This window comes from Pogoniulus pusillus, chromosome 37 (assembly GCF_015220805.1).
Source record: "Pogoniulus pusillus isolate bPogPus1 chromosome 37, bPogPus1.pri, whole genome shotgun sequence".
NCBI classification, from domain to species: Eukaryota; Metazoa; Chordata; class Aves; order Piciformes; family Lybiidae; genus Pogoniulus; species Pogoniulus pusillus.
This window is the reverse complement of record NC_087300.1, coordinates 5674324-5696161: the sequence shown is the minus strand read 5'-3', so window position 1 is coordinate 5696161 and position 21838 is coordinate 5674324. Positions and strand designations below refer to the sequence as shown.

The window sequence follows — 21838 nt, the reverse complement described above, 5'->3', positions numbered from 1 at the left end:
AAGCAGGCAGCAGTTTATTCCTTTGTCTCTGTCACCAGGCAGAACTCTCCGGGGTTTGGATGCAGGACAGCAGCAACCTTGGTCAGTGTTATCCACTGAGGCTGTGGAATCATAGAATCAGGCAGGCTTGGAAGGGAGCACAAGGATCAGCCAGTTCCAACCCCCCTGCCATGCCCAGGGACACCCTACCCTAGAGCAGGCTGCACACAGCCTCAGCCAGCCTGGCCTCAAACACCTCCAGCCATGGGGCCTCAACCACCTCCCTGGGCAACCCATTCCAGCCTCTCACCACTCTCATGCTGAGCAACTTCCTCCTCATGTCCAGCCTGAACCTACCCACTTCCAGTTTCGCTCCATTCCCCCCAGTCCTGGCACTCCCTGAGAGCCTAAAAAGTCCCTCCCCAGCTTTTTTGTAGCCCCCTTCAGATCCTGCAAGGCCACAGGAAGGTCCCCTGGGAGCCTCCTCTGCTCCAGACTGAACAGCCCCAACTCTCTCAGCCTGTCCTCAGAGCAGAGCTGCTGCAGTCCTCTCAGCATCTTGGTGGCTTCCTGTGGACTGGCTCCAACACTTCCATGTCCTTCTTGTGCTGGGGGCTGCAGAACTGCACAGAGGACTCCAGGTGGGGTCTCAGGAGAGCAGACTAAAGGGGGATTCCAACCCCCCCTGGCCATTGTGGTCCTGGGCAAGCTGCTGTGGGTGCCCTGCTTTAGCAGAGGAGATTGCCTGGATGATCTCCAACCAGCACCATTCCATGATCCTCGCAGAGGTGCTGCTGACACCTGCAGCACACCACCGAGAGCTGGGCAGGAGGGCACCAGGCTGCAGGCTGCCTGCGGTGCCCGAGGTCAACAAGCCTTGAAACTAAAAATATTGGAGAGCTGGCTGCCAGCCCTCCTCTCAGAGCTCTCCCATCAGCAGGGTAAACACTGACTCTCGTTGGCTCTCATTGGCTTTTCCCTTCCAAGGCTTTTTTCCCCCCTGCTTCTATTTAAACCCAGGGTTGTTTGCTTTTGCTACGGTGATCGGGTCCCAGACTGGTGAGCTGGGGTGCTCCTGGCATGCTGGGGAACATCACATCTTGCTTGCTCTGCTGGCTGTGTGCTCCTCTTGTGTCCTTCCACTTGTGAGAAGTGCATTTCCCTGCAGAAAGGATTTCTCTTTTTTTTTGGAAGCAAGATGTTGGTGGAGAAGCCTTAGCAGCACAGGGGGCATTAATCACCCAAATGGCTGATTGTATTTGCAGATTATTCTGCTCAGGCAGAGGGATTTTTTTTGGTCCAAAGTCATATTTCTCCTTGGCCAGGAAAAAAACTGTCTTTGTTTTTTGCCTGCTTGGATGCTGGAGTTGTTCTGTGGTCAGCTCTGACCGTGCTCCTCAGGGCTGATTCTTCTCTCCTGCCAGGGCTCTTGCACAAGTGCCCAGAGGGGTTTGCACACTCACTTTGAGGGGTTGGGGGTCTCTGATTTAAGGTGGAGACAAACTATGGTGGAAGGGACCTGCCCCCTGCATTGCTTCATTACATCATCCTTCAGCATCATCTCTCCTCTCCCTCAGACCAGCTTAGACCAACTGAGCAAAATCCTTTAGGCTTTGCCTGTCCCAGAAGCTCTCAGACCCTTCTAATTACACTGAGCTTGGGAGCTCTAACTTCGGGCTTGCATTTGCACACACTCCCTTGAAGCAGGTGAGTGAACCACCTGGCCTGGACCTCCAGAAGAGACCTCCTCCACCTGGTCTTGCTCATTCTCTTCCACCTGCTCCTCCCTTCCATCAGCTCTGCCCCATGGAGGACAGCACTCCCCAGCTCTGCCCTCAGGTACGTACAGGAACCTTCTCTCGGTGCCTTTCTTTGCTCGTTTCCCATCAGGGAAGGTGTAACCTGCCCTCCTCGTGGGGGGCTGAGTGACTTTATTGCTTGCACAGAGCTTCCAGCTCCCCTTTGAGCAGCTCCTTTGTTCTCATTAACACTGCTCTGAACGTTTGCCAAAGGAGCAAAAGTGGCTGATGAGGGTAGAGCCAGGAGGAGGAGGAGGAGGAGGAGGAGGAGAAGGAGGAGGAGGATCACCTCCACCCTGTACAGCACTTCTCCTGCACGGTAAAACAAGTGACCACACATCCTCTCCTCCTTCGTCTCCTCCCTTGCAGGGTTCAGCTGTGTCTGTTGGCATCCTCTGCCTTTACAGCTGGGGACAGAGTCCCAGCATGGTGAGGGTTGGAAGGGATCTCTGGAGATCACCCAGTCCAGCCCCACTGCTGAGGCAGGGCACCCACAGCAGCTTGCCCAGGATCACAATGGCCAGGGGGGGTTGGAATCTCTAAGGAGACTTCACAGCCTCTCTGGGCAGCCTGCTCCTGGGCTCCAGCACCCTCACACCAAAGATGTTTCTCCTTAAATTACAACTGAAACCTCCTAGGTTCCAGCTTGTGCCCACTGCCCCTTGTCCTGTCACTGGGCACCACTGACAAGAGTCTGGCTCCATCTTCTTGTCCCCCACACTTTAGTTCTTGCTGAGCACTGATCAGATCCCCTCTAGGGCTGCTCTTCTCCAGGCTCAGCAGCCCCAGGGCTCTCAGCCTTTCCTGCTCAGCGATGCTCCAGGCCCCTCAGCTCTTTGTAGCCTCTTTGATTGAGGTGAAGCTCAACAGGGCTCTGAGCAACCTGATCTAGTTGAGGATGTCCCTGCAGACTGTGTGTTGAGGGAAGGGGTTGGACCAGATGACCTTTGGAGGTCCCTTCCAGCCCAGCCCATTCTATGATTCTTTCCAGTAGTTGTTTGTCTCTCTTCTACTGGGGAGCCCAGAGCTGGATCCAGTTGTGGGGCTGGAGTGGGGTTGCTCTGGTGGAGGAAGTGTGCACATCAAGAGAGAATGGTGGCAGGAAAGAGAACTGTAGTGGTTGGAGGGGTTCAAGGACAAGGCTCTGCCCAGGGAAGGGCATGCACTGTGCTCTCTGTGCCCCAGCTGTCAGCAGAAGTGCCAGTCCCTGCCCCAAGCAGTGCTCCTGCTCCACTATTTATTGCCTCTGCCTGGCACTTCCCTGATGCTTTCTTCCATCCTTGCCACGGAGCACAGCTCAGTTTATTAATTACCCCACCATGCTCTCTCCTCTCTGCATTATTCACCACCCAGACACTGTTAATGTAAGCAAGATATATTTTTTTCCCTTTTGGAGATGGATACATTTGCTGCTGGAGCACTTCCAGCTGCTCCTCTGAGAAACAGCCTCAAGTCTTGTGCAAGAGGAGTGTCCATGCTGCAGCCCTGAGGTGCTGGCCCTGGGGTGGGGAGCTCTGGCATACCCCCAACAAAGCCTTTCCCCACCAGCTCCTATCTTGGAGCTTGGCACTGGAGCCCTCAGTTGCAGTATGGTTTGTCCTTAAATCCATGGACCCTGGAGTGGGTGCAGAGAAGGGCAACGAGGCTGGGGAGAGGTCTGGCAAACATGAGCTATGAGGAGCAGCTGAGGGAGCTGGGCTTGTTTAGTCTGGAGAAGAGGAGGCTGAGAGGGAACCTTATTGCCCTCTACAGCTCCCTAAAAGGAGGTTGTAGTGAGGCTGGAGCTGGTCTCTTCTCCCAGATTACTAATGACAGGCCAAGAGGAAATGGCCTCACTCAAGTTGTGTCACGGGAGGTTTAGGTTGGCTGTTGGGAGGAAGTTCTTTACTGAGTGGGTGGTCAGGCACTGGCACAGGCTGCCCAGGGAGGAGGTGGAGTCACCATCTCTGGAGGTGTTTCAAAGGAGGGTGGCTGTGGTGCTTGAGGCTATGGTCTGGTGCTGAAGGCTGCTGGGATGAAGGTTGGGCTGATCCTGGTGGTCCTTTCCAACCACAGCCATTCACAGTGATGTTGTGCTGAGGGCTTTGGGTTAGTCAAGGACTTGTCAGTGTGAAGCTAATGATTGGACTTGAGGAGCTTGAAAAGCTTTTCCAATCTAGGAAATTCTGTGACTCTGTGATTCTGTTGTGGCTTCACCAGTATCAGTCTGACCCTGGAGTCATAAACTGGTTTGGGTTGGAAGAGACCTTAAAGATCATCCAGTCCCAACCTCCCTGCCATGGGCAGGGACATCTCCTGTGGCTCAAGGTCTCATCCAAACTGGCTTTTGCAGGCTCACAGGATGTTAGGGGTTGGAAGGGACCCAAGGAGATCATCCAGTCCAACCCCTCTGCCAGAGCAGGGCAATCCTATCTAACACAGATCACACAGGAACACATCCAGACAGGGCTGCAAAGGCTTCAGAGAAGGAGACTCCACAACCTCTCTGGGCAGCCTGTGCCAGGGCTCTGGGACCCTTCCAGGCAAGAAGTTCCCCCTTGTGTTGAGCTGGAACCTCCTGTGCTGCAGCTTCCATCCATTGCTGCTTGTCCTATCCCAGGGAGCAGTGAGCAGAGCCTGTCCCCCCCTCCTGACCCCCAGCTCTCAGAGAGTTATAAACATTTCTCAAGTCCCCTCTCAGTCTTCTCTTCTCCAGACTAAGCAGCCCCAGGGCCCTCAGCCTCTCCTCCTCAGGCAGTGCTCTCCAGTCCCCTCATCATCCTCCTAGCCCTCCACTGGACCCTCTCCAGCAGATCCCTGTCCCTCTTCAACTGGGGAGCCCAAAACTGAGCACAGTATTCAAGATGAGGTCTCAGCAGGGCAGAGTAGAGGGACAGGAGAACCTCCCTTGATCTACTGGACACACTCTTCCTAATGCACCCCAGGATCCCATTGGCCTTCTTGGCCCCCAGGGCACATTGCTGTGCCATGGATGTTCTCCCCCAGCACTCCCAGGTCCCTCTCCTTGGGGCTGCTCTCCAGCAGTCACCTCCCAGCCCAGACTGCTGCAGTTTCTTATCCCTCCCCAGGTGCAGGACTCTGCACTTGTCCTTGTTGAACCTCATTTGGTTCCTCTGTGCCCAGCCCTGCCTGCCCAGGTGTCTCTGGATGGCAGCACAGCCTGCAGCTGTCTCAGCCAAGCCTCCCAGTTTGGTGTCAGCAGCAAACTTGCTGAGCAGACTCTTTTTGCCTGTGCCCTCATCAGTGTCATTGATGAAGATGTTGAACAGGACTGGCCCCAGCACTGATCCCTGGGGGACACCACTGGTCACAGCTCTCCAGCTGGACATGACACCATTGCTCACCACCCTCTGAACTCTATCTTGCAACCAGTTCCTAACCCATCTCACTGTCTGCTCTTCCATCCCACACTGCCTCAGCTTGCTCACCAAAATGTCCTGGGAGACAGTGTCAAAGGCCTTGCTAAGGCCAAGGTAGACTCCATCCACTGCTCTCCCTGCATCTACCCATTCAGTTATGACATCATAGAATGCTATCAGGTTAGTTAAGCATCACTTGGTAAATCCATGCTGACCACTCCTGATAACTTTCTTCTCTCCCAAGTGCCTTGAGATGCCCTCCAGCAGGAGCTGCTCCATCACTTTTGCAGGGCTGGAGGTGAGGCTGCCTGGTTGATAGTTCCCTGGAAGCTCTTTCTTGCCCCTTTTGAAGCCTGCAGTGCCATTGGCTCTGCTCCAGCCCTCAGGCACCTCTCCTGTCTGCCACGAGTTGGCAAAGATGATGGAGAGTGGCAGAGCAATAGCATCAGACAGTTCTCTCAACACCCTTGGGTGCATCTCATCAGGGCCCAGGGGCTTGTTAATGCTTTCAACACTTTCAGGCTTATGTCCCTGTGTGTGGTGAGTCCTCTGGGGCTAGAAAGTGGCTTTTTGCAGCAGCGTACATTTAAGAAGCTTTTCCACCCACAAAGAGTTGTCCAATCTCCCTTTCAGCTCTGGGCTTCAGCTGCCTGAGGTGTTAAAAAAATAAGAAGACCAGAAAAAAAATCACAAAGCCAAAAAAAAGGTTGGATAATAGGAAAAAATTATTTACAGACAGAGTGGTCAGGCACTGGCACAGGCTGCACAGGCAGGTGGTGGAGTCACCATCCCTGCTGTGCTGTTGAATGTAGCTTTGGGCTCCTCAGTTGAAAAGGGACAGGGATTTGCTGGAGGGAGCCTAAGGGAGGGCTGGGAGGATGATGAGGGGAGTGGAGCACTGCCTGGTGAGGAGAGGCTGAGGGACCTGGGACTGCTTAGTCTGGAGAAGAGAAGACTGAGAGGGGATTGAATCAATGTCTATAACTCTCTGAGGGCTGGGGGTCAGGAGGGGGGGACAGGCTCTGCTCACTGCTGCCTGGGATAGGACAAGGAGCAATGGATGGAAGCTGCAGCACAGGAGGTTCCAGCTCAGCACAAGGGGGAACTTCTTGACTGTAAGGGTCCCAGAGCCCTGGCACAGGCTGCCCAGAGAGGTTGTGGAGTCTCCTCCTCTGGAGCCTTTGCAGGCCTGTCTGGATGTGTTCCTCTCTGATCTGTGTTAGATAGGATTGTCCTGCTCTGGCAGAGGGGTTGGACTGGATGATCTCCTTGGGTCCCTTCCAACCCCTGACATCCTGTGATCTCTTTGGATCCTTTCCAACCCCTGACATCCTGTGAGCCTGTAACCTGGAGATGTTCAAGAGCATGTAGATGTGGTTTCCAGAGCATGTAGATGTGGTTTCCAGAGCATGTAGATGTGGTGCTTCAAGATGCAGTTTAGTGGCCATGGTAGCTGGGTTATGGTTGGACTCAATGATCTTAAAGGTCTTTTGCAACCTTAACGATTCTAAGGTAGTTCCAAACTCAGCTGATTTCCATGCCTGAGGTCGTGGCTGTGGTGGGAGGCAGCAGCTCCGTGGATCAGGGTTGCTAAGGGCCTCCTCTCCAGGCAGCAGTCTGGAGCTGGAATGAAGCTTTTCCGCTCTGGGCTCAGGTATCCAGGGCAGGCAGCTCTGGGCTGTGTTATCCCTGGCAGCAGGGAAGCTCTGGCATGTCTCTGCCTTACCAAGTGGGACCACACAACTATTCAATGAGTCTCTAGATGGCTTTTGCACCATCTTGAACTCATCCCTCCTGGGGGGGGGTGGGGATTGAGAAAGGCCAGAGAAAGGCTCAGACATAAGTTTCCCATTTCCCAAGCACGTCTCTGCTGCTGGCCAGTGGCTGAGGGAGGTCTTTGCTCTCTGGGATTTCAGGGCAAAAACAATCAATCAGCTCATTTCAGAAGACACATAGCAACTGAAACTTTGATTCATTTCTTGGTTTCCCCAGGGAATGGATTTCCTCCCCCCCCCCTTTCTTCTTGCTCTGTGCCAGAGCACAATGTGCTGGAGGAATTAACCTAATTAGCCTTCCCAGCTCAGCAGCACCTTCCCTGTGCTCCTCCCTGGGTTGTTTTGCCTCCCTCTCTGGTCTTGCCTGGATGTAGCAAACCACTCCACATCTACTACAAAGGGAAAACCTTCATAAACTTGGATTGGGGCTTTCTGATCATGGAGCCAAGGAATCTTCTTCCAGATGGGATAAAAATGCAGAGACTTATCCCTAGCACCACAAAGCAGAAGGCTGGAGGTGAGCACAGATGGCTACAAAATTATCCCTGGCCACTCATAGCTGTGGGGGTGACCAGGAGGTGTATGAAGTGCTAATATCCCCCCCAGACCACATCAGCCACCCCAGCTGGAGGCTCTTGGCCTGGCAGAAGTCACCTATGAACCTTGGCTCTCGTTTGAGGTGTTGTGTTTAACATCCAAGTGGTTGGAGTATCACAGCCTCTGTGGTGGGCTGAGGGAGCTTCTGGTAGGTGCTGCTACCCACCTCCTCCACAGGAGCTTTCTGTCACCCAGGTGATGCTTCTGGCAGTGGGGACAGCTGGGGACATGTGTTTCAGTCTTTTGGGGTGATGGGGATTGGTAAATGAGGAGCCATGGAGTGAATTCTCAGAGCACCTTTTGATCTTCCAGAGTCTTCAGCCAGAGCAGTAGCAACTGCACCCCTTTAAGAAGACACATCTGGTTAAGATCATCTCTGAAACAAGAGTTAGAATAGGAGCCCTCCCCTTCAAAGAGGCAGCTCTCTGCAGCTGTAAAATTGATTGATTACTGGAAGGGATAAAGAAAACAAAGTCTTGTGTTGATCCTGCAGGGTAGGACCTGCTGTGGCAGAGATCCTCCACAGAGCTGCAGCTTCACCTTCCCCTCGCCACAGCCTCCTGCTCTGGGGCAGAAACCAAACAGCTTTGGAGCCTGAGGAGCCATCGTTGCTCTTGCCCATGTTCTGGAGGAAGCATCATCCAGATGGGTGCAGAGCTGTCTGCTGGTAGCTACAGCACAGAGCATCCACTGCTCAGCTGGAGGGCAAGCGAGGACAGGAGCTGCAGCCCAGCCTGTCCCTGCCACATGCCAGGGCTGTCGACTTGCATCCCTTCTCCCTGGGCACGTGCAGGGCAGAGGGAGATAAGATGGGACAGGCTTTGTGTGGTCCAGGGCCATGTCAAAAGGGTGCTTCCTTTCAACTGCCTTCAGCTGCACATCTTGTCTGAGGCATCCTGTGCTCAGCACTGCTCAGGTCACACCTGGAGTGCTGTGGCCAGTTCTGGGCCTCTCCATTTAAGAGAGATGTTGAGGTGCTGGAAGGTGTTTGGAGAAGGGCAGCAAAGCTGGGGAGGGGCCTGGAGCACAGCCCTGTGAGGAGAGGCTGAGGGAGCTGGGGGTGTGCAGCCTGCAGCAGAGGAGGCTCAGGGCAGAGCTCATTGCTGTCTGCAGCTGCCTGCAGGGAGGCTGTAGCCAGGTGGGGTTGGGCTCTGCTGGCAGGCAAGCAGCAACAGAAGAGGACCTTGGAGTGGCCTTCCAGGATCTGAAGTGGGCTACAGAAAGGCTGGGAAGGGGCTATTGACAAGGTCTTGTAGTGACAGGAGGAGGAGGAGGAATGGGTTTGAGCTGGCAGAGGGGAGATTGACAGTGGAAGTTAGGAAGAAGTTGTTTGCAGTGAGGGTAGTGAGACACTGGCACAGGTTGAGGGTGGTGAGACACTGGCACAGGTTGCCCAGGGAGGTTGTGGAGATCAAAGATCCCATTCTGTGCTTCTGTGCTCCACAACCTCCCTGGAGGTGTTCAGGACCAGGTTGGATGAGGCCTTGAGCAACCTGTTCTAGTGGGAGGTGTCCCTGCCTATGGCAGGGGGTTGGAGCTGGTTTAGCTTTGAGGTCCCTTCCAGCCTAAACCATCTATGATTTTGTGTCTCCTGGGTATTTCTCTCCTGTGGAATTGCAGTAAGAGGGCAGGAGTTTTCTCCTCTCTTCCCTCATGCCTGCCTGCATAGGCTCAGAGAATGATCAACCCAGAAAAGCTCCTGAGATGTTCAGCAAGTGCTGGGTAACTTCAGCAAACCATCAGCTGGGAAACATCCTCAGCTGTTGGAGGGGTTGGTGATGTAAGCACAAGGCTCAGGTGGTCCCAGAGGTGGGAGGTGTTGAAGCTCCTTCCTCACAGGGCAGGAGAGGTCAATTAATTCAGTGCTGCTCAGGCAGCTCAGCATCAATCCATAGATGGGAAAAATCAATAGTTGGCTGTGAGATCATGAAATAGTCCCAAAAGGATGGGGAAAAAAACCCAACAATCAAACCACTCTGATGCTCCTCTGGGAGCTTGGCTTCAGCAGGACTCATAAAATCACCACTTGAGCCCTTGGCAGAGTGTTAATGATTTCCCTGCCTGCTGGAGCCGGGTGTGTAATTGCTCCTGCCCCCCTTAGCAGGGTTAGTGAATTACTCTCCCCCATGGCACCTCCCTTTTCATCTCCACACAGTCACTTGGAGACCAAATCCAAGCCTTCTGCTTAATGTGGTGTCAAAACCTATTGCTCCTCAGCTGATCCCTTTCCCCTGGAACCCATCCTGTCTCCTCCAGCAGCCTTGGGGCAGCTCCAGGCTTTGTCAGCTGATTCCTTTCCCTTTTCTCCCGAAAATCATCCCAAATTTCACATCTCTTCTAGGAAGATTGAGCAGCACATAGAGGAAAGCAGCACTCCAGCAGCTGAGCTCCCTCTCAGGACATGCTGCTGCTTCCCAGGAATTCCTTCTCTCTGGGTAGGAGCCGAAGCCAAGGCTCTTCTTTGCTTACTCTTTAATTGGTTCCTAAGTTCCTCTGGTCTAAGTGTGGAGCTCCATAAATTAGGATAATGATCTCTGTAAGCACTCTGTGAGGGCTTTGCAGGGCCCCTGCATCATGGCACAGACTCTCTAACTTCCCTTTGGACCTGCACATCTCCTCCCCTGCCTGTTTCTTGCCTCTTTTTCACCCTGGTTTTAGCTTCTAGTACTTGCTTAAGATCATCCCAGACTGGTTTGGGTGGGACCTTTAAAGCTCATCCAGTCCAACCCCCATGCAGTCAGCAGGGACATCTGCAACCACAGCAGGTTGCTCAGAGCCCCACAGAGATGGACCTGGGATGGTTCCAGGGGTGGGCATCTCCCACCTGTCTGGGCAGCCTGGGGCAGACTCTCAGCAGAAACATGTCTCCCTTTTCTCCAGCCTGAAACTCTCTCTTAGTTCAAACCATCACTCCTTGTCCTGTCCTCAGCCTTCTGATCAGCCTCTTTGGGCACCAGAAGGTCTCCCTGGAGCCTTCTCTTCTCCAGGCTGAACAACCTCAGCTCTCTCAGCCTGGCTTCACAGCAGATCACATTTTGTGCTTCTGTGCTCCACAACCTCCCTGGGCAACCTGTGCCAGTCTCTCACTACCCTCACTGCAAACAACTTCTTCCTAACAGCCACTTTCAGTCTCCCCTCTCACACTTCAAACCCATTCCTCCTCATTCTGTCATTCCAAGCCCTTGCCAATAGTCCCTCCCCAGCCCTCCTGCAGCCCCCTGCAGACCCTGCAAGGCCACTCCAAGCTCTCCTGGAAGCCTTCTCCTCTGCAGGCTGCACAGCCCCAACTCTCTCAGCCTGTGCTCAGAGCAGAGCTGCTGCAGCCCTCTCAGCATCTTGGTGGCCTCCTCTGCACTGCCTCCAACACTTCCATGTCCTGCTTGTGCTGGGGGCTCCAGAACTGCCCCCAGGACTGCAGGTGAGGTGTGAGGAGAGCAGAGCCAAGGGGCAGAATCCCCTCCCTTGCCCTGTGCCCACACTGCTCTTGCTGCACCCAGCACAGGGTTGTGTCTGGGCTGCATGTGCAGGTCCCTGCCACCAGCCAGCTGCACTGAGCCTCCAACATTTGTCCCCGGGGAAGAAGCTGCTTTGTTTTTTTCAACTGCTGCCCCCAGAGATGCTCCTTGGGCTTGACTCCTTGACAAGTTTCAGCTAATAATCACACCCCAAAGTGCCTGCAAATATAACCAGTGGTAAATGCAGTGATATAATCCTGCCAGGCAGGAGAGGAGGTGCCACTTAGCAGCTCTAGAAATGCCTGCAAAGAATCAGCTTTCTCCAGACTATTGGTCCTCGGGGAACGATAGCACATGCAATATTCAGTGGGACATGGAGAGCAGCATGGAAGAGCCATAAATATCTCCAGGAAAAGCATCACTGATGGAGGTTAGGAAGCTGAAGAGGAGCAGAGGTCTGGAGAGCCTCCTCCACGAGTCAACAGGCCTCAAGACCTTGGAAGCACAGAATCAGAGACTGCCTCATGTCCAAAGGCACCTTAAAGCTCATCTGCTTCCAACCCCCCTGCCATGGGCAGGGACAGCTGCAACTAGAGCAGGTTGCTCACAGCCCCAAACAACCTGACCTGAAATGGTTCCAGGGATGGGCATCTCCCACCTCTGGGCAACCTGGGACAGGCTCTCACCACCCTCACTGGAAAAAAAATTCCTCTCTCCAGTCTGAGTCTCCTTCTTCTGGTTCAAACCATCACCTCTTGTCCTGTCACAGCAGGCACTGCTCTAAACTCTGTCCCCAGCTTTCTGATCAGTGCCTTTAAGCACTGAAAGGCCACCAGAAGGTCTCCCTGGAGCTTTCTCTTCTCCAGGCTGAACGACTCCAGCTCTCTCAGCCTGGCCTCACAGCAGAGGGCTTCCAAGGGATGTTTGGGGCACTTCCCCACCCTTTAGCTCTTGCTGAGCATTGACCAGGTCCCTTCTGGGGCTGCTCTTCTCCAGGCTCACCAGTCCCAAGGCTCTCAGCCTTTCCTTCTCACAAAGATGTTCCAATCCCCTCAGCATCTTTGTAGCCTCTGCTGGGCTCTTTCCAGTAGTTCCCTGTCTGTATTGAACTGGGGAGCCCAGAACTGGACCCAGTACACCAATGGCCTCCCTTGAGCAGAGCTGAAGGAAAGGAGAACCTTCCTAGATCTGCTGCCCTCACTCTTCTTCCTACCTCCCAGGAGAGCATTTGCCTTTCTGGCCCTGAGGGCACATTGCTGGCTCATGGACAACTTGTAACCCTCCAGCACTCCCAGGTGCTTCTCTGCAGAGCTCCTCTCCAGCCTCTCCTCACCTGTACTGGTGCAATGTACATGTGTGGCTGGGGCTGGGCTGTGCAAGGCTTGGTGTTCTCTAGGTGAAACTCCTCAGCAAGGCTCTGTAACTGCTGTTATTTCACCTCCTGGGTTCCTGTCTGTGCATTCAGCCTCCTCACCTCTGCTCCGTGCCATCAGCCCCACTAGCTGAGTCCTTTTCAGTGAGGCTCTTGGAGAGGAGGGGTTAAAACTCACCCAGTGCCAGCAAACTCCAACCAAGGGCTTTGAAGTTTGCTAAGGACCAGAGGCAAGACCTTGAAATGAGACAGGCTGTGCTGTGCTAATTGCAAACAGCATTGCTGGCTCTGCTCACAGAGCAGCCCCACAAGCTGCCTGACTGCACCACTGCAGCCCCCAGTCCTGCCCTGGCAGACTGAGAGCTCACAAGGGCTGCTCCCAGGCTCTGGAGAGCAGCTTTTGGATGCTTGTCCCTGAGAACTGGGTCACACAACAGAGCAGGGAAAGGCTGAGCCATCCTTTGGCTGGGAGGGCTCAAGTTGGGCTGCTTTGGCAAAGCAGAGGGAGGCAGCCTGGGCTTTGCCTGCTCGCTGCCATGTGGGGTTTGGTAGGAGCAAGAAGGGCAGGAGGCTGGCAGGGGAGAGAGCAGAATGGTTCTGCATGTGTGTGAGTCTCTGTGTGTGTGAGTCTGTCTGTGCCTGTCTGTCTGTGTGTGGTAATGGTTGCCACATGGATGCTTGGCTGGCAGGGACTGGGCAGATCCCAGTTCTCATGATGGGTTTAAGCTGCAGGATGTTCTTTGTGGGCACCTTTGCCCTGGAGCACCCCAGCCTGGGACAGCAGGAGAGTGGCTGTGTTGGGGTGTTCATGTGCAGCTGATGTTGTGACATGAAGGAGGCTGAGGGGAGACCTTCTGGCTCTCTACAACCCCCTGAAAGGAGGTTGCAGAGAGGTGGGGTTGGGCTCTTCTCCCTAGTGTCAGGTGACAGAGTGGGAGGCAATGGCCTGAAGTTGTGCCAGGGGAGGGTTAGGTTGGATATTAGGAAAATTCCTTTCCTGCAAGAGTGGTCAGGGATTGGCAGAGGCTGCCCAGGGAGGTGGTGGAGTCCCCATCCCTGGAGGTGTTCAACAAACCTGTGGCCATGGCACTTGGGGATATGGTTCATGGTGGTGCTGGGTTTGTGGTTGGGCTTGATGATCTCAGAGGGCTTTTCCAACTGAACCAATTCTTCTTCTTCTTGCCCTGTCTCCCAGTGCACAGCAGGGGTCAGAGGACACTGGGATGTCTTCTTGTGTTGTGTTCTGGTTGCAGGTTTGGTCTTGCACTGAATCCCACAGTTCCATTGTTTCTCCAGACAGCAGTGTGAGGTAACTGGGGAGCTTTGAGCCTCTTGTGGCTTCTCCTTGCAAACCCTTTCCCATCCCCAGCAGAGACCATGCTCAGTACTGACCTTGCACCCGGTGGCATTTAAACCATCTCCCCACTGGTGACCAGGGAAGCCCAGGGGAAGGCACAGGAGTTTTCTCCAGCTGAGGATGCCAACCCAAGGCTGTGCCCAGCCCTCACCAAGATCACATCACAGCTCAGCAGGGACCTCATGGAGCACCTGCAGAGCTGGGTGGCTCAGCTGAGGCTGGAAAGGACAATGCTGCAGCCCCATGACATGAGGAGCTTTATTTACCCCCCAGGGAGGTGCTGTTGTTCCCCTCATTTGTAAGTGATCCGTGTTGGTGCTGAGCCTTTGGGTGGGTATTTACAAAGTGCCCTGCCAGAGGTCCTGGACAGGCACCAGCTCCTGACATCCTGGGATGTGGAGGAGGCTGAGGTCAGCACTGGAGGAGAGGCAGAGTGAGAGAAACACACTGTAACGATGCAAGAGAGCAGGGTTCATCCATCACACTCTTTCTCCCCCTCCCTTTTTCTCTCTTCAAGGTGAAAATGCATTTGCTGCAAAAATTCTGGCTTTAATCTTAGTTGCAGTCGTTAGCAAGGAGCTGGTCTGGGGTAGCAGGCTGGCTGCTGGAGGGTGCTTTGCCACTTTGGTGGCCTAAAACTGCATCTTTCTGGGTCTTTATCACCCATGTAGCACCAGGAGTGCCTGTGATGGAGTGGGAAGCAAGGGCAGGGGGGCACAGCCTGGTCCCACAAGTGCAACTGACCTGTGAATGCTGCAGAGCTTCAGCCCAGTGAGAGAGGTCCCATCCAGCCCCCTTGCCCCATCTCCAAAGCCATAGCTCCCTCTGCACACCCACACAGGGCAAGACCTCACAGAGTCGAGTCTGAAAGTGTCCTACTTTATGCTGGAGCTCCTCTCCTGTCCCCAGAGCCTCTGCTCTGGCAGTTTTACCTGGGTAAGCTCCAGCTGTCGCTTCCATTTCTCCAGGCTCAGTTAAGTGCCTGGCACTTGCATTATTCTTTAAGTGTGCAGAGTTCTTCCCAAATTCATCTTCTGCCCAGGGAGATTCAGCAGTTCCTACAAGCTGCCAGTCATGAAGGTTTGCATCATCCTAGCCACTGGTTCCCAGTGACCTTCCTTGGAAGCTGCTGGTGGGTACTGGGGGATGATGAATCTCCACCACTCTGCTTGCTCTTGGGCTCGTTGCTCCACATCCCCCACAGAGTGTCCACAGCCACAGAGTGTCCACAGCTCATCCCACTGCCACTTCCAGTGCTCAGCATCAGCTCTGCACACAGCACAAGCAGGACCTACCCCAGCACCACCCTGGGCAGGAGGAGATGCCTCCAGCTCTCCTGCAAGGCAAGAGACGACATCAAAGGCAGGAACCCCCTGACTGGTCCATGCCCACAGGCTCCAGCCCAGGCTGCTGGCTGTGCTCCATGGAGCTGCTCAGCTGAGGCACAAACACCAGTTCCTACTCTGTCCAGGAAAGGGGCATTTATTTCCCCTCCCTCTTCTGCTGCTGCATCACTTCCCCTCTCCAGGAACAGTTGTAGCTGCCTGGGGAGTGCCGAGGAGAGGCAGCGGAAGAACCTGCTGCGATTTTCTCCTTCCTTCCACCTTATCTGCCAGCCAGAACCAATTAAACCCAGGGAGGCTCAGCTCTTCCCTGCTTTCCTTTTAATTTCAGGCCCCTTGCAAGAGGAGACATGATAAAATGCAAGATTAAGTGCCTAATACCCAGGATTTGGGATTACAGAGGCCAGACTGGAGGTAGAAGGATGTGCCTGGTTAAAGGGAGGTTGGAACTCGTGATGCCTACCTGCATTTTCTCTCCTGTCAGTGGCATCAAAAGGGCAGGACAAGTGTGAAACCCTGCCCAGATCCAGCCTGGAAGTGTTCAGAAATGAAAGGCTTCTCTCACTGGTCTTCAGGGGTGGCCTTGGAAAGGGCTTTCTGCATAGGGCTGAGGGCTCAGATCCAAATTCCCATCCCACAGCAGCAGGGCAGGGGTCCATGGGACCAAGTCCATGGGACCAAGTGTCTTGAGTTTGTAGGCAGCAGCATCAGATGGCCAAATGAACCAACCAGGTTGGCTTGACATCCCCTCTGCTGCTCACTCCGTGCTGGGAGGTTTCAGGCTTTGATGGCTGGAAAGATGCTGCTGATTTATGCATGGCCACTTCCCACCCATTAGCGTTAATAGCTCTCCTTGCGCTGCTCCATCTATGGAGCCTGCTCCCCTCCCTGGAAGGTCAAGCACAGTGAGATGCTGGAGCCCAGGTAATTCCTTGGAAATAGCTGCTGTGCCAGCTTTCCACCCTCAGCACCTGACCTTTCCAAGAGGAAAGGAGAAGGATGCCAACAAATGTCCCTTCTTTGATTCTTCTTCCTCTTGGTCTTCTCGCTGAGGAGAAGAAAATTGCCAAGATGAAACTGTGGAGAGCTGCTCTGCTGCTGCCTCCCTGCCAGCTGCTCCCTGGCCACTCCATATGGCAAACAAGCTCTGCTCTGGCTTGCTTTGGGTGGCAATGGGCCCTATGGATTGGGAACCAACCCTTTGAGTGAATCCCAGCCCGTAAACCCCATGGCCCTTAATGAGGTCACCAAGTCTCACTGAGCAGCCAGGGGATCCCCAGGACCTTTCTAGAGAAGGGAAAATCAGGTGTCTGAGATAAAGCTCCACATCTGAGCTGGTCAGAGGGAAATGAGCTCCCTGAAAGGTGTCATTGAATGCCTGGGTGCTCCTGCCCTTTGGCTCTCTCTTAGCTTCAGCCCCATTAGCCTGCTCTGCCCCCATGCTTCCACACCCACCCCCCACCCCCCCCTAAACACAACCAGAGTGCAGCCCCAGGCCTGCTGTCGAGCTGATGGCTGCAGGTGGGACAGGAAAGATTCAGAGAACCATGCTGAGGTTCTGGTGTTGTAAGGCTGAAATCCCCTGCTGAGACCTTCAGGGGGCTGCCCTGCTGGGAGCATGGCAGGGAGCTGCGTGGGAGCATTTTGCATCCTCCCAAGGCCTGGGAAGTGAGAGATGCTCTTTGCTCCTGACTGCTCTGCACCCGCAGAGTGGTGTGGGTGGGGGGGGTTCCGAATCTGTCAAGGAAAGGACTGTAGAGGATGAACCCAAATCAAGAAAGCTTTGTGTCTGAGCTTCAGGTTGAGAGCTTCAGATTGGATTCAAGTCCTTTTCCAAGGTCCTTTGCCCAAGTCCTCCCTCCTCCTGCAGTCTCCACCCCCTGGGTGCACTCCAGGATGCTCACAGAATGGTTTGGGATGGCAGGGACCTTGGAGATCATCTAGTTGCAACCCCCTGCCGTGGGCAGGGACAGCTTCCACTAGACCAGGGTGCTGTTATCTGAAGCAGGGCCATGGATAAAAGCACTAACGTTTGGGAGATGCTGAGATGCAGCTGATGGATGGAGGAGCAGACAAACACATTAGTGCTGAGACACTGCTCAGGCTCCTCCTGCAGTAACTCACTCGAACACACAAGAGAAGGCTGTGGCCACTGATCTGGGTGGCTTTTCATTATTACCAATCCTTTAGAGGCTCAGCAGCAGAACTGGAGCCTTCTCTGGGGCTGCCTGGGGAGATGATGCTCAGACACAGCAAGAGGCATCAATGAAATGAGTAAGGCCACGTCTCTGCTTTGGGGAGATTCCCTACCTTTGGGATATGCAGGGACATTTGGGGAGTTGTCAGTGTGCTGACCAAAGTTGTGTCCTCAGCCTGTGGACCAAGAGAGGTGAGAGGACATTTTCTTCTCATGGCTGCCCAAACACCTGAGCACTGTGCTCTCCCTTGAGGGATGGAGTGAAGATGCTCACAGAATCACAGATTGTCAGGGGCTGGAAGGGACCTCAAAAGCTCATCCAGTCCAACCTCCCTGCCAGAGCAGGATCACCCAGAGCAGATCACACAGGAACACATCCAGGTGGGTTTTGAATATCTCCAGAGAGGGATACTCCACAACCTCCCTGGGCAGCCTGTGCCAGTGTTGTGTCACCCTCAGCTTCTGCAGCACTGAAATGGATTTTGAAGAGTCTTCATAGAATCATTGAATGGTTTGGGTGGGAAAGGACCTTTAAACTCCTCTATTCCACCCCCCCTGCAGTCAGCAGGGACATCTGCAACCAGAGCAGGTTATCACAGTATCACCAAGCCCCAAACAACCTGACCCAGAATGGCTCCAGGGATGAGCATCTCCCCCCTCTCTGGGAAACCTGAGCATCAAACTTCTCTTCCTTCTTTCTGGTCTGAATCTCCTCTTGTCCTGTTGCAAAGGAGCATTTGGCACAGGATGTTCTGTGGGAGCAAGTATTCAAGGTGAGACTCAACAGGGCTCTGGGCAACCTGACCTGGTGGAGGATGTCCCTGCTGACTGCAGAGGGGATTGGCTGGAGGAGCCTTAGAGGTCTCTTCCAACCCAAACCGTTCTATGACCAGATGTAGCTACTCCAGCAGGGAACTCAAGCAAAACCCCTTGTCCTGAATGCTTCTGGCCACTTAAAATGAGGGCCCTGACCCCCAGCCTGAGCTGTGGGTGCATGCAAGGTGGGAGCAAGCACCTTCCCTCTGGCTCTCTGTGGTTCCACACAGTGTGTATTCAGCTTTACAGAGATGCTGGGCGAGATCAAACCCAGCCTCAGTGCAGCTTTCCTCCCCCAGCTCCTGCTGACGCTGCGCTGTTGGAGCTGGAACCACAACGGCTGAGTGGCTTCTGGCTATTGTGCTCCCGAGTGTGCAGTGGCTTCCTCCTCACTCCTACTCCTCCTCTCCCTGAGTGGCTGCTGGAGCATCAGGAATGTAAGTGCAGCAGGCGATGTTATCTTCCCAAGTAGTTTGTGTGAAGCATGGAGGTGTTCCTGTGGACTTTCAGTTGCATAGAACTTGACAGAGCTGCTTTTTGGCCTGGAGTTATCAGCTTGACATTCCCTTCAGCTGGAAAAATGGTTCTTTGGGGCTTGCTTGTACAGAAGGAAGAATTCTTTACATGGAGCTCTGCAAGCCCTGAGCCTGGTCAGGCGAGGAGGAATGGCTTTACATGGCAGTGGAGAAGAGATGCCATAAATCAGATCCCACCTCCTCTCCCCTACAAGCATTCCTGGGGCAGGGAATGAACTCCAGCATCACCCTGACATGTGCCATCCAGGGAAAGTGTGCAAAGCTGGATTAGAACTCACTGGAGAGGGAAGAGAGATTTCCTGCAAGGCTTAGGGAAACGTGCTCAGGCTGGCTGGGTTTGTAAATTGGGTTAACTGGTATTAATCTGTGAGCATCTGCAGGTTTTCCTCCACGTGGAGATGGGTGACATTTCCAGAGCTCCAGTTCTCCAGGTTCCTACTGAAAAGTCAGAGATAATGACTTTTCCAGGGACATAAAGCTACTAACTCTGCATTGACAGAAGATGATTAATAACCAGGCTGTTTGTATTTACAGCTGCCTCACCCACTGCTGAAACGGGGACACCTCCCAAGCAGCCCCTGGAGCTCTTTCTCCTGTGGCACCAGGAATCTGGTGCTGTGGGTAGTTCCAAGCAGGATACCAAGAAAAAACCTCTCTGAAAGGGACTTTGGGAGTCTCCTGCTCCTGGTGGCTCCCTCCCTGCCTGCCCTGGATCAGCGGATGGAGGGGAATGGTTATGCCCTCTTCTCTCTGCAGCAACCTTGTGAATATTAAGGAAGCTGCTGCAGCCTCTCCCATGGGTGGAAGCTGGATGAAAGCTGGATAGAAGCTGGGTGGAAGCTGGATGGAATAATAGTGGCCTACAAGTGCTGGCTGCCAGCAGCTCAGGAGGGGATGGCGATCTGGCTCCTCAGCCGGAGATTGCTTCCAGCCACAAAGTGCTCTGGCTCTTCCCAGCACGGGCACGGGCTGAGGATGCAGCAAGCAAGAGCTGTCCTGAGGCTTTTGAACCTCCACAGCTGACTCTGTGGTGGGAATGCATCACAGCCCTGCTCTGGGCTTTGCTTTCTGCGTTACTGGGGAAAGCAGAGGAAGAGGGCACAGCCTCAGGTTGCACCATAGGAGGTTTAGCTTGGAACAGTTTCTTCCCTAGAAGGGTTGCCAAGCCCTGGAACAGGCTGCTCAGGGCAGTGGTGAAGTCCCCATCCCTGGAGGGGTTTTGAAAGCTGTGTAGAGGTGGTGCTGAGTGACACGGTTTGGTGGTGACCTGGCAGGGCTGGGTTAATGATGATCCTACAGGTCTCTTCCAGCTGAAACCCTTCTATGATTCTGTGTTTGCTTCAGCCCCTGGGGCTGAGCAGATCTGACCCATCCAGCCCCATCCCATGGCAGAGGGGTTAGAAGCAGGTGATCTTTAAGTCCCTGCCAACACAAACCATTCTGTGATTCTGTGATCCCAGACCCACTGCTCCAGCTTTCCCCTTCCCCGGGGCAATGTCATCAAACCCAGCTGAAAGCAGATCAGCTTCTGCAGGTCCCTCAGCCAGAAGGGACTCTGCTAGCAAGAAACCTCACCGCTGAGCCTGCTGCCCAGAATACCTCCCTGAGCCATGACCCTGCTATGGCAAGCAGTGTTCCCCTCCCCATCACCTCCAGCACAGGTTGGCAGCTGCCCCTGCCAGGTCAGAGACATCGTGGAGGCTCCTCTCTCCCCTCTCTGCTAATAGGGAAGGCTCAGGGGCCGGTGCCAAATCCTGCTCCAACAGCTGTATGTTCTCCAGCATGAGTCATCCCCACCCCGAGCTCTCAGCCTCTCCATAACAACATTCCTTCTCTCTGATCTCAGATCCTGGCTGTGATCACTTGCTGTCTAGTTCTCCTGCCTCCATCCACATGGTTCCTCCTGTCCAGGCTCTGTCTTCTCCTCAGACAGCAGAGGAGCCTTTGCCAGGATCTCCAGAGCTTGAACCAAGGTGGATGCAGATCACCTCTTTCTCCCCCAGAGTCAAGAGGAGGTGCCCAGTCTCCATGAGATCCATTTCTGCTCTCTCTGAAGAGAGACAGTGACACTGTTCTTTTTCTTCTCGTTGTTCCACCCCATCCAAGACATGTCTGAGAGCAACCACTGCCCACCCTCTCCCAGAACACTGGCAAGAGTGCTCAGAGCTTTTGATCCTGCACATCTCCTTCGGTCTTGCTGCGAGCTCCTCTCCACAGCCTCCTCCCTGAGCCACTTCCCCTCTCTCCCTGCTGTCCCTTTTGTCCCCAGTGGGTTATTTTCTTTGTCTCTCTGCAAGGCCTACTGTCTGTGTGGACACAAGCAGCAGCAACACCCACATCCTGCTCCGTGAGGGGAGTGGAAGAGCCAAACAGAGCTCTTCCTCCTCTGCAGGACCTTGTCCTCTGCACGGTTCACCTTGAACCCTGCAAAGCTGCAGTCAGCCGCCCTCTCCCTTGAGCTGCCTCCAGCACCTTCTATCACCTTAATGGTAGCCAACATTAGTGAGACACCTGCAACTGCAAAAGTGTTTCGGAGAAGGGGCAGTGCCAGAGCAGCTCTGTGCCCACGGGGAGCACTGCCCTGCTCTGGCACTGCCCTGCCCTGGCACTGCCCACCCCCTCCTTGCCCGTGCCGCCCCTCGCTCCCAACACAGAGCTCTCGCCGCTTCCCCCCCGGCTCTTTGGCCAGCTCAGCCTGGCACAGGTACAGCCGCTAAATAGAGCCCAAATTTTGCTCAAAAGCAATAATTTCCTCTGGAGCATGGAGTGCCCAGATGGTCTCCGGTGGCAGTGAAGGGAGACCTTGAAAAAGCCAAAGTCAGCCCTCCTCAGACAGTTGTGTTCAGTCACTTGCCTGGGTGGCTGGGATGAGCACAGGATGGCTCCAGTCCAGCACAGCTGGATCCTTGAGCCCCCTCAGCCTTCCCTGGCACTCAAGGAGCTCCAAAGTTTCCCAAGTGCTGCAGGTTTGTGGGTGAAGAAGACCTCACACAGCATGCCCACAAGTTGAGATGCTCTTTCTCTCATCCTCACCTCACCAGGTGCTGCTCCTCTGCCAAAATCAGGTGAGGACTTGAGGTCTTGTGCCCCATTCCTGAGGTTTCCCCTAAAACCCTTTTCCTGGGTGCAGTCACGCAGGGAACTGCAGAGTTGTGGTCCCTTAAGAGGGTAGGGTGTGGGTTGGTGCTCTGAGACCTACTAGGAGGAGGGGGAGCCAAGCTTGGGGTGTTTTCAGTGAGGGGCTGATAAGAAG

General features: G+C 54.2%; 1 long non-coding RNA gene across 1 annotated transcript; it reads left to right on the top strand.

Annotated features, from left to right (window-relative positions):
- Positions 1–1761: 1761 nt before the first annotated feature.
- LOC135190759 (uncharacterized) lies at positions 1762–21041 on the top strand. Its single transcript, XR_010308616.1, has 2 exons — positions 1762–1818; positions 18349–21041. It is a non-coding gene; the product is annotated as an uncharacterized LOC135190759 (long non-coding RNA).
- The last annotated feature ends 797 nt before the right edge of the window (positions 21042–21838 follow it).